General features: G+C 42.6%; 1 pseudogene; it reads right to left on the bottom strand.

The window, feature by feature from the left end:
- Window positions 1-11,567: 11,567 nt before the first annotated feature.
- LOC131915196 (thymosin beta-10-like) lies at window positions 11,568-12,174 on the bottom strand (annotated as a pseudogene).
- Window positions 12,175-12,625: the final 451 nt, after the last annotated feature.

Below are 12,625 nucleotides of genomic sequence, written 5' to 3'. Positions count from 1 at the left end.
TTCCCATTACACACATTGCAACTCACAGCTGTTCTGTAACTCCAGTTCAAGGGAGATCTGATGCCCTCTTCTGGCCTCCACAGGCACTGCAGGCCCATGGTGCACATACATACATGCAGGCAAACATTCATACACATAAAGTAATAAAAAAAAACAAAGTTTTTAAAAGAAAATACTTAAATGTAATAAGAGCCACATATGACAGACCCTATGGAACCCCCGCTGCCCCCAAAAAAAAAAAAACCATCTCCTACTTAGAGCAAAATCAAGGATCATCATCTTTCTCTCCTCCCTACTTTCTTCCAATAACACTTCAAAACCCCAGCTGGACCAATTAAGCAAGAGAAAGAAAATTAGATGGACTAAAGTAAAAATATCTCTATTTTCTAATGACATGATAATACACAGAAGAGAAAGTCCTGAAGACATCATCAAAAATCTGTTATTGGTATAAATAAACCAAATTCAGGCTACAAAATTAACACTTGAAAGTCACTAGAATTTCTGTACACTAACCCTGACCCATCTGAAAATGAAATTAAGAAAAGACATCAGCTACAAGAGCAACAACCAGTTAAATACTTAGGCATAAATTTAAACAAGGACACAAAAGAAAACAGAAACAATGATGGGGAAAATTAAAGAAAACACAAAACAAAGGAAACATTATCCCTGGTTCTTGGATTGAATGAATTGGTGTCGTGAAATTCTTCAGACAATCTAAAACAATCTACAGATCCAATGAAATCCCTATCAATGTCCCAACAGCATTTTTCACAGAAATTAAATATATATATATATATATATATATATATATATATATATATACCCTTAAATTCCTGTGATACTACAAAAGACCTTGAAGGTCTGAAAATAATATTAAATTAAAAGAACAGATCTGAAGATATCACACACCACAGTTTCAAATGTTATTGTTGTCAATGATAAACAAAAGAGCATGGTACTGATGTAAACACCAATATATTATCTATGGAACAGGCTAGAAAAGGGAGGGACAGAATGAAAGCAATGAGATCACAGAAGAAAGGATCAAACATAGTTGAGCTCTCACTTTACAAATCCCATTTTCCATTAAAAGCACCCAGAGGGCTTCAGGGAAATAACTGATTATCTAAGGTTGAGGAAGTAGAAAATAATCCTGCAATAACAGATGTTACCACAAAGCAATGAAGTTCTAAAAAAGTGATGGGTCATTTGACAGGAAACAAGAGCCAACCTGGAGGGGTTGCTGAAGGCAGAAATGTGAGGAAATCTGAGCATTGGGATGACAGCCCAGAGCACAAAATAAGTATCTACGAATCCACAGAGATATGAACAAGTAACTGAAGACGTAAACAATGGAGGCAGGGGTGTTAATGACTCCACACAAGAATTCTAATCAGAAACAGAGGCAGAAGCAGAAAACCAGCATCAGGCAAGTTCTATGCAGTAACAAGTGCAGGCAACATCCATCAGAGGATGCTGAGATTAGGGGACCAACGGAGAAGAGAAACGATGTGTTCACTGGCTTAGAATCTCTCCACATTGTCATTAGTACCTCCTTGGCCTCAAGGAGTCACTCCGCAATAAAGCGACCTAATGGCCAACCCTCCTCAACCAAAGAACCAGATTTGACACCAATGTTGGTGGCCGGAATGACACCTCTGTAGCATCCTTGACAAAAATGCCTAACTTCAACTGAATCATGAGAAAATATCAGAAAACCCAGGGACATTCTTCAAAGTCACTGATCAGTGTCCTTCAAATTGAGTCAAGGTCAAACACAAGAGGACTAAAGAGGAATGATCTAAGAGTTTGAAGTTGACGGAGACCTAATTAACAAAATGTGATTCTGAATTGATTCCTGAGCCAATCCAAGACACTGAAAGCAAAATAATAATGATGATAATAATTTTTAAAATCTGGCAAAATTTGAATAAAGTCTCTAATAACGTTATTACGCCAATATGAATGCACTATATCTGTATAGCATGTTGATTAGCAGAAGATCAATAGGGGTTCATCAGAGCTCAGATCTGGAGAGATGGCTAGCAATGAAGAGCACTGGCTGCTCTGTTGGAGGACACAGGTTTGGTTCCCAGCACCCACACAGTGGTTCATCTCCATCTGTAACTCCAATTCCAGGGCACTCAACACCCTCTCTGGTATCCATGGTACTGCACACATGTGGTATAGACATCCACGAAGGCAAAAAAAACATACATATAAAATAGCAATAATAATATTAACAGCTTAAAAATGTTTTAGAAAGAACTCAGACTATTTACAACATTATTAAAGACTAAAGTGATGAGTTCAAAGTAAAAATCTGTTTGTCTGTTGTCTGTTTTAACAACAGAGGAAAAACCCAACCTAACACAAAAATTTCTTCATTTATCAAGTTTTCTGTTAAAACAGACAAATGGGCCAAACTACTGATTTTGTAATAAATATTTTGGGTGTCTGTAGTGATATATTGTGTATCAAATAAAGCTTGCCTGAGAATCAGAGGACAGAGCCAGCCACTAGATTAAACATAGAGGCCAGGCAGTGGTGGCACACACCTTTAATCTTAGCACTGGGGGGCGGGGGGGCAGAGATCCTTCTGGATCTCTGAGTTCAAAGCCACCCTGGACTACATGAGACTGACTCAGTCTAGGAGAGAAATAGAGCCAGGTAGTGGTGGCACACACCTTTAATCCCAGTACTTGGGAGTCACAGGCCTTTAATTCCAGCACTTGAGATCTCATGCTTTTGCTACCAGTATTTAAGAAGCACACATGCCTTTAATCCCAGCTCTAGGAAGGAAGTGATGGCCAGGCAGATAAAGGCATATAAGTCCTGAGGAGACAGGAACTAGCCCCTTTCGGCTGAGGACTCAGAGGCTTTCAGTCAGAGGATTCATGGAGACAGGATCCGGCCTTCCATTTGCCCTGAGGATTTGGTAGTGGTGAGAAGTTTCTCTAGTGGCTTGTTCCTGTGTTTCTCTGATCTTTCAGCATTTACCCCAATATCCAGGTGTTTTATTAAGACGTTTAGGGTTCATGCAACATCTCATCATTTTCATTGCCAGATGAGAAGAATAAAATTGTGACCAAGACGGAAAGATGCACTTTTCCTCTTGACACACTTAGGTTCTGATAGGCATCTAGGGGACAACAGGGAACCAGTATGACCAGAGGAAATTTGTGAATGGAAGCAGTGAGCTGCAGTGTGGATCCCGGAAGCACTGATGTCGTGCCTCAGAGGGAGGAACACAGTCCAGGATAGGCAGGCACCTATGTTTTGCTTACTTCATTTCCCCCGGGAAAAATAAAACTCAGACTAGCTTCCAACAACTGCTCTTCTGACCCAGCAAGTGTTCTGGCCTTTAACAGTCTCTGTCAACCGCAAAGTTCCACACTGCCCCGCCCCCACCATCTTCAGATATGAAGAATGCACTAACAGAAGCATAATAACACCATCAGAAGTTATTCACAGGCCGAGGACTCTGCCGAGAGATTCTAAATATGACAGCATACAGTATATACATATATGAAAGCGTCACCGGGAAGTGCATCATTTCTTTTCTTTTTTTTTTTTTTTTTTTTTTTTTTTTTTGGTTTTTTTTCGAGACAGTGTTTCTCTGTGTAGTTTTGGAGCCTGTCCTGGATCTCGCTCTGCAGACCAGGCTGGCCTCGAACTCACACAGATCTGCCTGGCTCTGCAAGTGTATCATTTCTATATAAACATGCTAATAAAAGGATTTTAAAAATCAAAGAATCCCATATAGCCTCTTGTAAAACTGTAGCCCCCTGCTGTGTCTGTAATCCCCAAGTGTCACATCAAGGCAGTCTCTCTCCTCTCTCTCTCTCTCAATCAATCAATCAATCAATCAATCAATCAATAGTAGAGAAGCTTCTTTCTGGCTTGTGCCTCTAGAAATCACAAAATAAGAAGCCAGGAAATTGTGCTGCCCTGTGTTGTAAATACATGAATTCTGGGTGTGCTGTACTGGTTTAGAGACATTGTGAGAAAAACTGAATGCACTTCAGAAACTTAACCTAGGCGCCCTAGGCTGAGCACCGTCTATTCCTACAAATAAAGTAATAGGACCTACAAGCCGGACTGCCTGTCCTTGCTCTCATCTGTAACAAAAACCATCTCTAAGAGTCTCCCCTTACAAGCCTCAGGGTATCTGACATGTACACACTGATGTGAACAGCTGTCACCTGGAGGCAGCGGCCAGGACTTCTCCCCTGCTCTCCCGTGGGAAGTCCCAACCGCACCTGGCTTCTCCTGCTAAGGATGAATGACCCTGTGTCTCCAAAGATGCTGCCTCCTCAGTGCCACATCTGCCAGTACTCTTTGGGTTCCAGAACCACTGTCTTTCCAGAGGAAGCCTGGTTTTCCTCTGTGCAGTCTGTTTCTTAGACCTACACACTCTGTCTACAACCAGCCAATGGCCATGCTGGGACATAGACTGTGGGGCTTAGAAGGCAGAGTGCTTGCCTGGCACACACAAAGCCCTGGGACCCATCCCCAGTATCACATACACTGAGAGGGGTGATACATGCTTATAATTCCAGGGCTAGGGAGGTTCGTCCTTGTCTATTCAGCAAGTTAAAGGGCAGCCTGTGCTACACGTGACCCTTTCTCGAAATAAAATAAAATAAAAAAGATAGCTGAAGACATATGGAGTAGAGTGATTGCAAGTTTCTGAGCTGGGTTGCCATGACAGTAGGGACTAGAAAGAAAGAGAAGTGTGGGGAGAGAAGGGAAGAGAAAGTCTTACAGGCACAAGAAAAAAAAGTAAAGAGTTGATGGGGTCCACTGTCTTGGTTCCTCTATCCCAATCCACTCCAAACACTGCGATCATAATACCCTCTTTCTCATTGTGTCAAAGGAGAAGACGAACACAACTTTCATGTTCCTCCAAATGACATGGGAGACACAGTCACCCCTGTGGAGGTTATCTGGAGCCACGCCAGCGATCAGTGGTGTTTCTGGACAGCTCCCTTCTGGAAGGCCAGAATGCACTGGCCTCGATGTGTGTGAATCTGCAAAGCCCTCTGTGCAGAGGATGGGATTCATCTCTCGCCATTTTGAATCATTTTAAAGTAGCAATTCAGGATGTTGTAGTTGGCTTTATATAAAATAGAATCTTTTGCTAATACCTTTCCCTTCCAAAAGAGGATAAAATTATTGCTTCTATCAAATCTTTTTAAAGAGAGTCTAACAACTTAGAAAAACAACTGCATACACTTAGATAATTGTACTCCATGGTTTATGGTTTTCAAAGAGCTTTCACATCCATTATCTAATTTATCTCTCAACACAGCTGAACAGTCCCTAACTAGACAAGATGGATCTAGTGAAACTCACAGGAAGGCTCCGGCCGGCACTGAGTGGCCTGCTGTTGGATGGGAGCCTCTCAGAACACACTTGAAAGTCCCAGAGCCCTCACGCTCCACCCCAAGGTCACACACCCAGTTTCCACCCTAGAGGAGGGAAGTGAGCTCTGTAGTGACTCAGCGGGGACTAAAGAGTCAAAGGGCATTGGTCCCTAAGGAGATTAAGTCCTCAGGATACTTAGAGCAGCTATATTTCCTTCCTCATGGAAGATGGATGGGAATGTCTGAACATCCATAACATGAAGAACAGATCTGATTTCCATCCAAAATATGAAGAACTACAAAACTTCTTGCTCATAAGAAAGTATGTCAATCAACCTGTCATGGAAGACACGGCCAATCAAAATCAGAGAAAACACTTCAGCTTTTTAAAAAAAAAAAAAAAAAGAAAAAAAAAAAAAGAAAATGCAAACAATCCAGTAGCCGCCCTCCCCCCAGCCTCCCCATCTCCAGCCTCAGATTTCATTTATCATGAACAAGTGAACTCCCAGAAAGAAAAGCTTCTCCTGCCAAGTTGATGGACTTTTATTAAGGTTTTTCTACAGTGACATTTTAAGGTCTTTCAAAAACTTCACAAGAACACTCCAGATTTCAGGAAATACATTAGTTTAAAAACTGCAGCTAGGTAATGGAGAAACAGTGCAGTGGTTAAGGGCATGGCTGCTTTTCCAGAGAACCTGGGTTCCAGTCCCAGCACCCGCATGCAGGTTCAGTCATCTCAAGTCCAGTTCTAGGGAACCTAACTCCCTCTTCTGGCTACCATGGACTGCAAGATTCTTTGATTAGAGATTTTTTTTTTTTAAGTTAGGAATCCTAGGGAAGGAAAATCCAAGGAACTTCGTGGGATAGGAAGTGATAAGAGTGGTTTGAGAAATTTGGAGAAGCCCTCTCAGATAATAAATGATGAGTGGTCTAGAAGACTTTCTAGAAGACCCAGCAGGACTTTGCAGAGCTGAAGCCCTTCATGAGCAGATGGGCTGATGACTCGGAGCAGCCACTGAGAGCCGCAGGCTTCGAGCTGATTCTCCTCTGCATTTCTCAAGTATTCTTGGAAGAGAAGTTCAGAATGACGATTCCTCCATGGTACTAATTGTGGAATAACTCAAGGAGCTTGCAGCTAATTGCAAGTTCCCAAATTGTCCCCATCACCTGACTTCACAAGAGCCCTCGTACCTCATCCCTCTCCCTCACTGCCAGTTCCACTCAATGCTCTTTACGCAGCTCTCAATACCCTCCCCTTTCACACCACATCCATCACTTCCTATAAGACTACCCAGATCTCCTTCATGGTGTCCCTGTCTCAAGTAGACCACTGCCACAGGGTGAATATTCCTCCACAAAGCTCAGCGACAGGTTCATGATACTCTTCATAAAATACTTCAGAAGGATCAGATGTCTCCAGATGGAACCCACTCTCCTTGGTGCAAATCTGATCTCACTCCAATGGGAGCCTCAGCTCACTGCTCTCTAGCCTCAGTGCCTTGGGTAGACTCTGACATACAAACAAACTTATTAAGTTTTAAAACATGAGAAAAATCAGTAACTGAATGGTGGGCAGAATGAGTGTGTGTGGGTTTCCTGAACCTCTACTGCTGTTTTTTTCTACCGGCACCATGGCTACACCTGAATCTCCTGCTGTTCCAGCCAGTAATGGCTGGCCTGCTTCTCAGGAAGCTGCCCAGCACGACTTCGACATCCCGCTGGATCTGCCTCCTGCCGCTCCCACCAAATGTAGTTTTCAACTAAATTTCTATCATTCAGAGGCTGGGGTGAAAACCTGCCAGCTCAGAGAGGTTGAGGAGCAAAGAGCTGACTCAAAGTCCCTCCCTACTACTTCCTGTGCATCTATCCATTTCCCAGACTCCCTCTGACTCTGATTACTTTCTGTCAACTAGTTGCTGGCTCCGCCTCCTGACCAAAGCTTAGTTTTATGTAATTAATGCAAAGGCTAACTCGGGGGTTCACAGTGTGATCATATATCCAGCAACACTCTACTTCCTCCCCTGCAATCTAGGATTAATGACCAGCCTCACAAACACAGCATCCCAATTAGAGATTTTTTTTTCTTTTAAGTTGGAGGTTGAAATGTCAAATAATACTAGTCATCCTTATTAAAATAATGACCACCACTATTCTTAGACCTGTCCATTCTCTCTGATGTGGTGTTTCTGTGACATCTCCTGTTCCCATATTTGAAGTAATCCCACTGTCCTCCCACTCGGCTGCTATTCGCCTGCCCAACCCTGATGGAGAGAACTCCACAAAGAAACTAATCAGCTCAGCTATACTTATGGTCTCATTATGACAGAATCTAGAATTGCCTCTGGGCATGCCTGTGGGAGATCATCCAGATTACACTGATTGGTGTGAGAAGACTCACCTTAATGGGCAGGGGAAGGGGGCAGACCATCTTGGCCTGGGTTCTGGACCTAGTGAAGAGGAGAGCAGGAACTGAGAGCATGCATTCATCCCTTGCCCTCTGCTCCTTTCCCTACTAGCTGCCTCAGGCTCCTGCTGTCCTGGCTTCTCCAAAACATGATGGACGGTAGCCTTGAACTGAAAGAAACGTGTTCCCCATAAGTTGTTTTTGCCAGAGTATTTTATCAGAGCAACAGGAGAAGAAACTAAGACACTTAGTCTTTCCCTGGCTCCTTTCTCATTCCAAACAGCAGTTTCTAACGTGTTCACCAGCCTCCAAATGTCCTCCAATCCACCTCCAATGTCCAATTATTCTCACAACTTACCGAAACATCCGTTTGACTGAAAGCCATCTCCCTCAAGTCCATATTGAGTCCAACATCTTCTTGCCTTTATAACTATGTCACAATACGATCTCTTGGGCCGGAGATGGTCGAGCACATGCCTAACACACATAAAGCTCTGTATTTAACTCCAGTACACCCAAAGAAAAAAATAGTTCCTTTTCATTCGTTCCAAGAGAAACTCCTTACCTGAGCGGCAGACATCTTCTAGCTACTTCTTAGGCTTAGGTCCACTGCTAGCTGATGTTAAATTGAAAGTAGAAACCTGGAAATTCTTTGTCAAATTCTAGTCTCCAATTAAATGGGGATTTTTTTTTTTTTTTTTGGTCAAAATGGGGTGCAGGGACAAATCAAATCAGTTAATGTAATTATTGCTAAGGCCTAACTAACTAAAGCAGAGGTCCCTCGTAGAACGAGGTTCAGGACTGGATGATCGGGTATTTCACTCCCACCCCTGAGACTCACAGGCTTTCTCTTTCTCTGCCGCTGTGTGCAGCACGCTCCTAACCTGGGTCCCTCATGACTCTGGGTCAGTAGTAGCAAGCCACGGACACAGGTTTCTGATTTGTGCATGAAGGGAAGAGAGATGCAGTTCTCTTGAGGCCCTGTGAAGAAGTCAAGTTTCCCAGAAGCCACAATAAACATCTCAGAGTCACATGTCCACTTCTGAACCAATCACTGACAAGGAGGGAAAAAGTACTTTCAGATTGCTTTAGAGCTCAGTCCTCATCACAAAAGAGTGGGAACGCTCTCAACAGCGGTGCTCACTGTGCCACCTTCACACACACCACACACACTCCTCTCTCTCTCTCTCTCTCTCTCTCTCTCTCTCTCTCTCTCTCTCTCTCTCTCAAATCAACCCATCCAAAAAAAATAGAAAATCACAAAAACAGAATGAAACACACTGAGAGAAAACAAAGGGTGTGTGCTATATGAAGAGAAAACCGGAGTGCGCGGCACACTGGCCAGACATCTCAAAAACTATTCAAGCACAAAGACAACGAAGCCTTGTGACGGCACTAGCAGAAGAAGAGGCAGTCAGACGCTTATGTCCATAAACAAAAATGTGCGTGAGCATGAAGACAAAGGCATTGCCCAGAAAATGAGAGCAAGGATAGTCTTTCACCAGCACACATGAAGTTACAAGTAGTATTGAAGGAATTCTCTAGGAAACACAAAATTTTATTAATGGACATTTCTATGATTACCATGTCACTTACATGTTAACCACATTATCTCTTTTAAAATTTCTCTAGAAGACAATTGGCTATGTAAAGCAAAAATTGCTACCTAAGAGAGTTTATAAGATACTTAAAAATTTTAAAAAAAGAGAGGAAATGAAACTATATTCTCACAAGTACTAATACATGAAATGAAAGAATATTATTTTAATTTTTTCTCAGGCAAACTGTGAAAACTGTGAACATTTTAAACCAATGGCAAGAACTAAAAATTGCCAAAGAGAGATAATTAATAACTCAGTAGGAGATAAAGCAGAATACCAAAAAAAAAATGTTCCATTAAGAACATCTAAAATAATGCTCATCAGTTTAAAAATAACTTGAAAAGGAATTAGAAATAATCTGAAATGGATTCAAATGAAAAAATATCAAAATTAATGCTATCCGGGTAAACTGGTGGTTAAAGGGAGTCCGTGGCTTTAGGTGTGTCCTAAGAAATAAGATCTGAGCTAATGACACAGAAAAACAGAAGCAAACAGAATCCAAAGGAAATGTAATGAACAGAGTAAGAACAAAAGTCAATGCAGTCGGGAAGACAGAAATAAACCAAGACGAAAGCTCCATTTTGGAAAAGATTGGTCAAAACGGCAAATCTTTAGGATAAATTCAAAGAGAGAAATGAAAACAAGTCACCATTATTAGAACTAAAGGAACAATCTTGTGACAACTGGCATCAAAACGCTGCTAAGAGAACACATTTGAAATTCATTTTTTTTCTTGAATACACAAATTACTAAGCCGAGTCGATGGGAAAGTGAAGCTTGAATCCCACCACTTGGAGTATTTCTCTGCCAGGCAATGCTGCTTCCCTCTCTGGCTGAGAGCTTCCTTTCTGTTTTGCTTTCTGCTATAAAATAAGAATGGGATCATTGCATAACACATCTGCCAGGTGATTGCATCAGCTCATCCGAAGAAAGCATTCAGTACCACCTCATTCGTGAATAGCTCTATGGAAATGCTAAAATATTTTTGCCAACCCCTTAGTCTGGGGAGACTGACCAACACATCTCTCCCCATTTTTCAATGGAGACCTATTATTTTAACTTATCTGCCGAGGCGTCTCCCATCCTAAGCTCACGAGACCAAGTTGTCTTTGACGATACCCTGGAAAGTGACCTGAAGGTGTGTTTCCTTACTCATCAATGGATGTTCTAAGGGTATCTATAAGTTCCTACCCTCTGCCTAGCTGCATGAGCTCAAGCATGTTCTGCCACTCTAAAGGCTATGATGATTCCTCATCTACCAATTGAAGAAGAACATGAGAAGCTTCAAGTGAGGACTTCTTACTAGGTCAAGAACTTGAGTGTCTTAGTTACTGTCCTATTGCTGTGGAGAGACACCATGACCAAGGAAACTCTTCAAAAAAAAAAAAAAACCATAAACATTTAATTGGAGACTTGCTTACAGTTTTAGAGGGTTGGTCTATGATCATCATGGCAGGAAGCAGACAGGCATGGCCATGGCGCAGTAACTGGGAGCTTTACATCCTGATCCACAGGTAACAGGCAGAGAGAGACAGACACTAGGTCTGACATGGGCTTTTGAAACCTCAAGGCCCACCCCCAGCGATACACCACTCCAATAAGGCCACATTGCCTCCAACAAGATCATATCTCCTAATCCTTCCCAAACATTTCTACTAACTAGAGAACAAACATCAAACTATTTAAGCCAATGGGGCTATTCAAACTATCACAATGAATAATGAGGCTAGAGAGAGAGCTCAGTTGTTAAAAGTACATGTTGCTTTTGCAGAGGACCTGGGTCTGGTCCCCAGCAGCCACATTGTGACATTCTGTCATTCTAGTTCCAGGAGATCCAACACCTTCTCTCATCCCCAGAAACCAAGCATGCATGTGATACACATACAAGCAAAACACCCATACACATTGGGATGGCTTGTGTCCATCTTGCAGGTGACTCTTCCTCTACATCAAAAGGTGGTCTTGGCTGGGCGGTGGTGGTGCACGCCTTTAATCCCAGCACTCAGGAGGCAGAGCCAGGCGGATCTCTGTGAGTTCGAGGCCAGCCTGGGCTACCAAGTGAGTTCCAGGAAAGGCGCAAAGCTACACAGAGAAACCCTGTCTCGAAAAACCAAAAAAAAAAAAAAAAGAGGTGGTCTTGGAGATGGCAGAGTGGAGTTGGGTGGGGAAATCCTCCAGTCAAGGTTTTTAGGAAATTTTACTCCTCTTTTCCTGTTCAATGGTCTCTTTGCTCGGGCAGGGTGTTTCTCCTGCTTCTTGGTTTTCTTCAGCTTCGCCTTATCAAAGCTGCTGATATCCCCCATGTCCAGTTTGTCTGCCATTTTCTTACAACCTGTGAAATCTCACTCCAAGCTCGCACTCCAGGTTGTTGCAGCAAGAGACTAAATGCTTTCTTTTATAAGAGTTGCCTTGGTTCTGGCATCTCTTCACAACGGTAGAACAGTGACAAAGACACGCCTTATAAGATTAAATAAAAATTTAAAAATCAACAGGCAAAGGGAAACAGTGATGCCTAGGGAGGTGTCTGAGGTCAGTTAACACGCAAAGCCACTTGCACAGTGCAGAAGAGCCAGGTGCAGAATCTCTTGGCTCACTGCCATGTCCTACAAAACCTTTATGTCCAATTTCATCAAACTGAGCTGCCTTTTTCAGTGACCTCTGAAAACAACTTCCATATGCAGCACAATTGAGGCATTCCAACAGAGGACAGCCAGTCCGAGGGAGAAGAGGGCTCTGAGCTTCAGGTCCCTTCTAAGCCTTCAGTGGAAGACCAGCATTCAACAGGATCAAAACATGTCTTAAGATCTCTATTTTAGGAGCTTGGAAATCAGTCAGTCCTTGAAATGCTGGGTCATGCTTAGGGCATTTAATTCAGATGGTGGCACAATCTAGCAGACCCATGACTTCCTCTACTCTGAAGTTTCTCAGAGCAAGAAACAAGAAGGAGACTATGACCCCAGTTAATACCTACATAGATCTCATGCAAAAAGAAAATGAGTTATGGAAACTAAACATGAAATATGTTGAGACCTGCCCTAAGGGAGATCAGAGGTTCAGGTTAATTATTGAGGCAGTCAGTAGACAGCCTGTTGTAATTATGAAACCCCCCTTAGATGCCTCGGAAAGGTTCAGCACGACCTGCCTCTTTTCTGAAATGGACCTCGTGGAGACATGCACAAAGATGCCTGTTTTTATGAGTCCCTTGCTTCACTTCCTCGGGCACTGGTAATATGTTTGCCAGACTC

The sequence above is a fragment of the Peromyscus eremicus genome, chromosome 7 (assembly GCF_949786415.1).
Source record: "Peromyscus eremicus chromosome 7, PerEre_H2_v1, whole genome shotgun sequence".
Taxonomy (NCBI): Eukaryota; Metazoa; Chordata; class Mammalia; order Rodentia; family Cricetidae; genus Peromyscus; species Peromyscus eremicus.
This window is presented reverse-complemented; position numbering and strand designations above follow the sequence as displayed.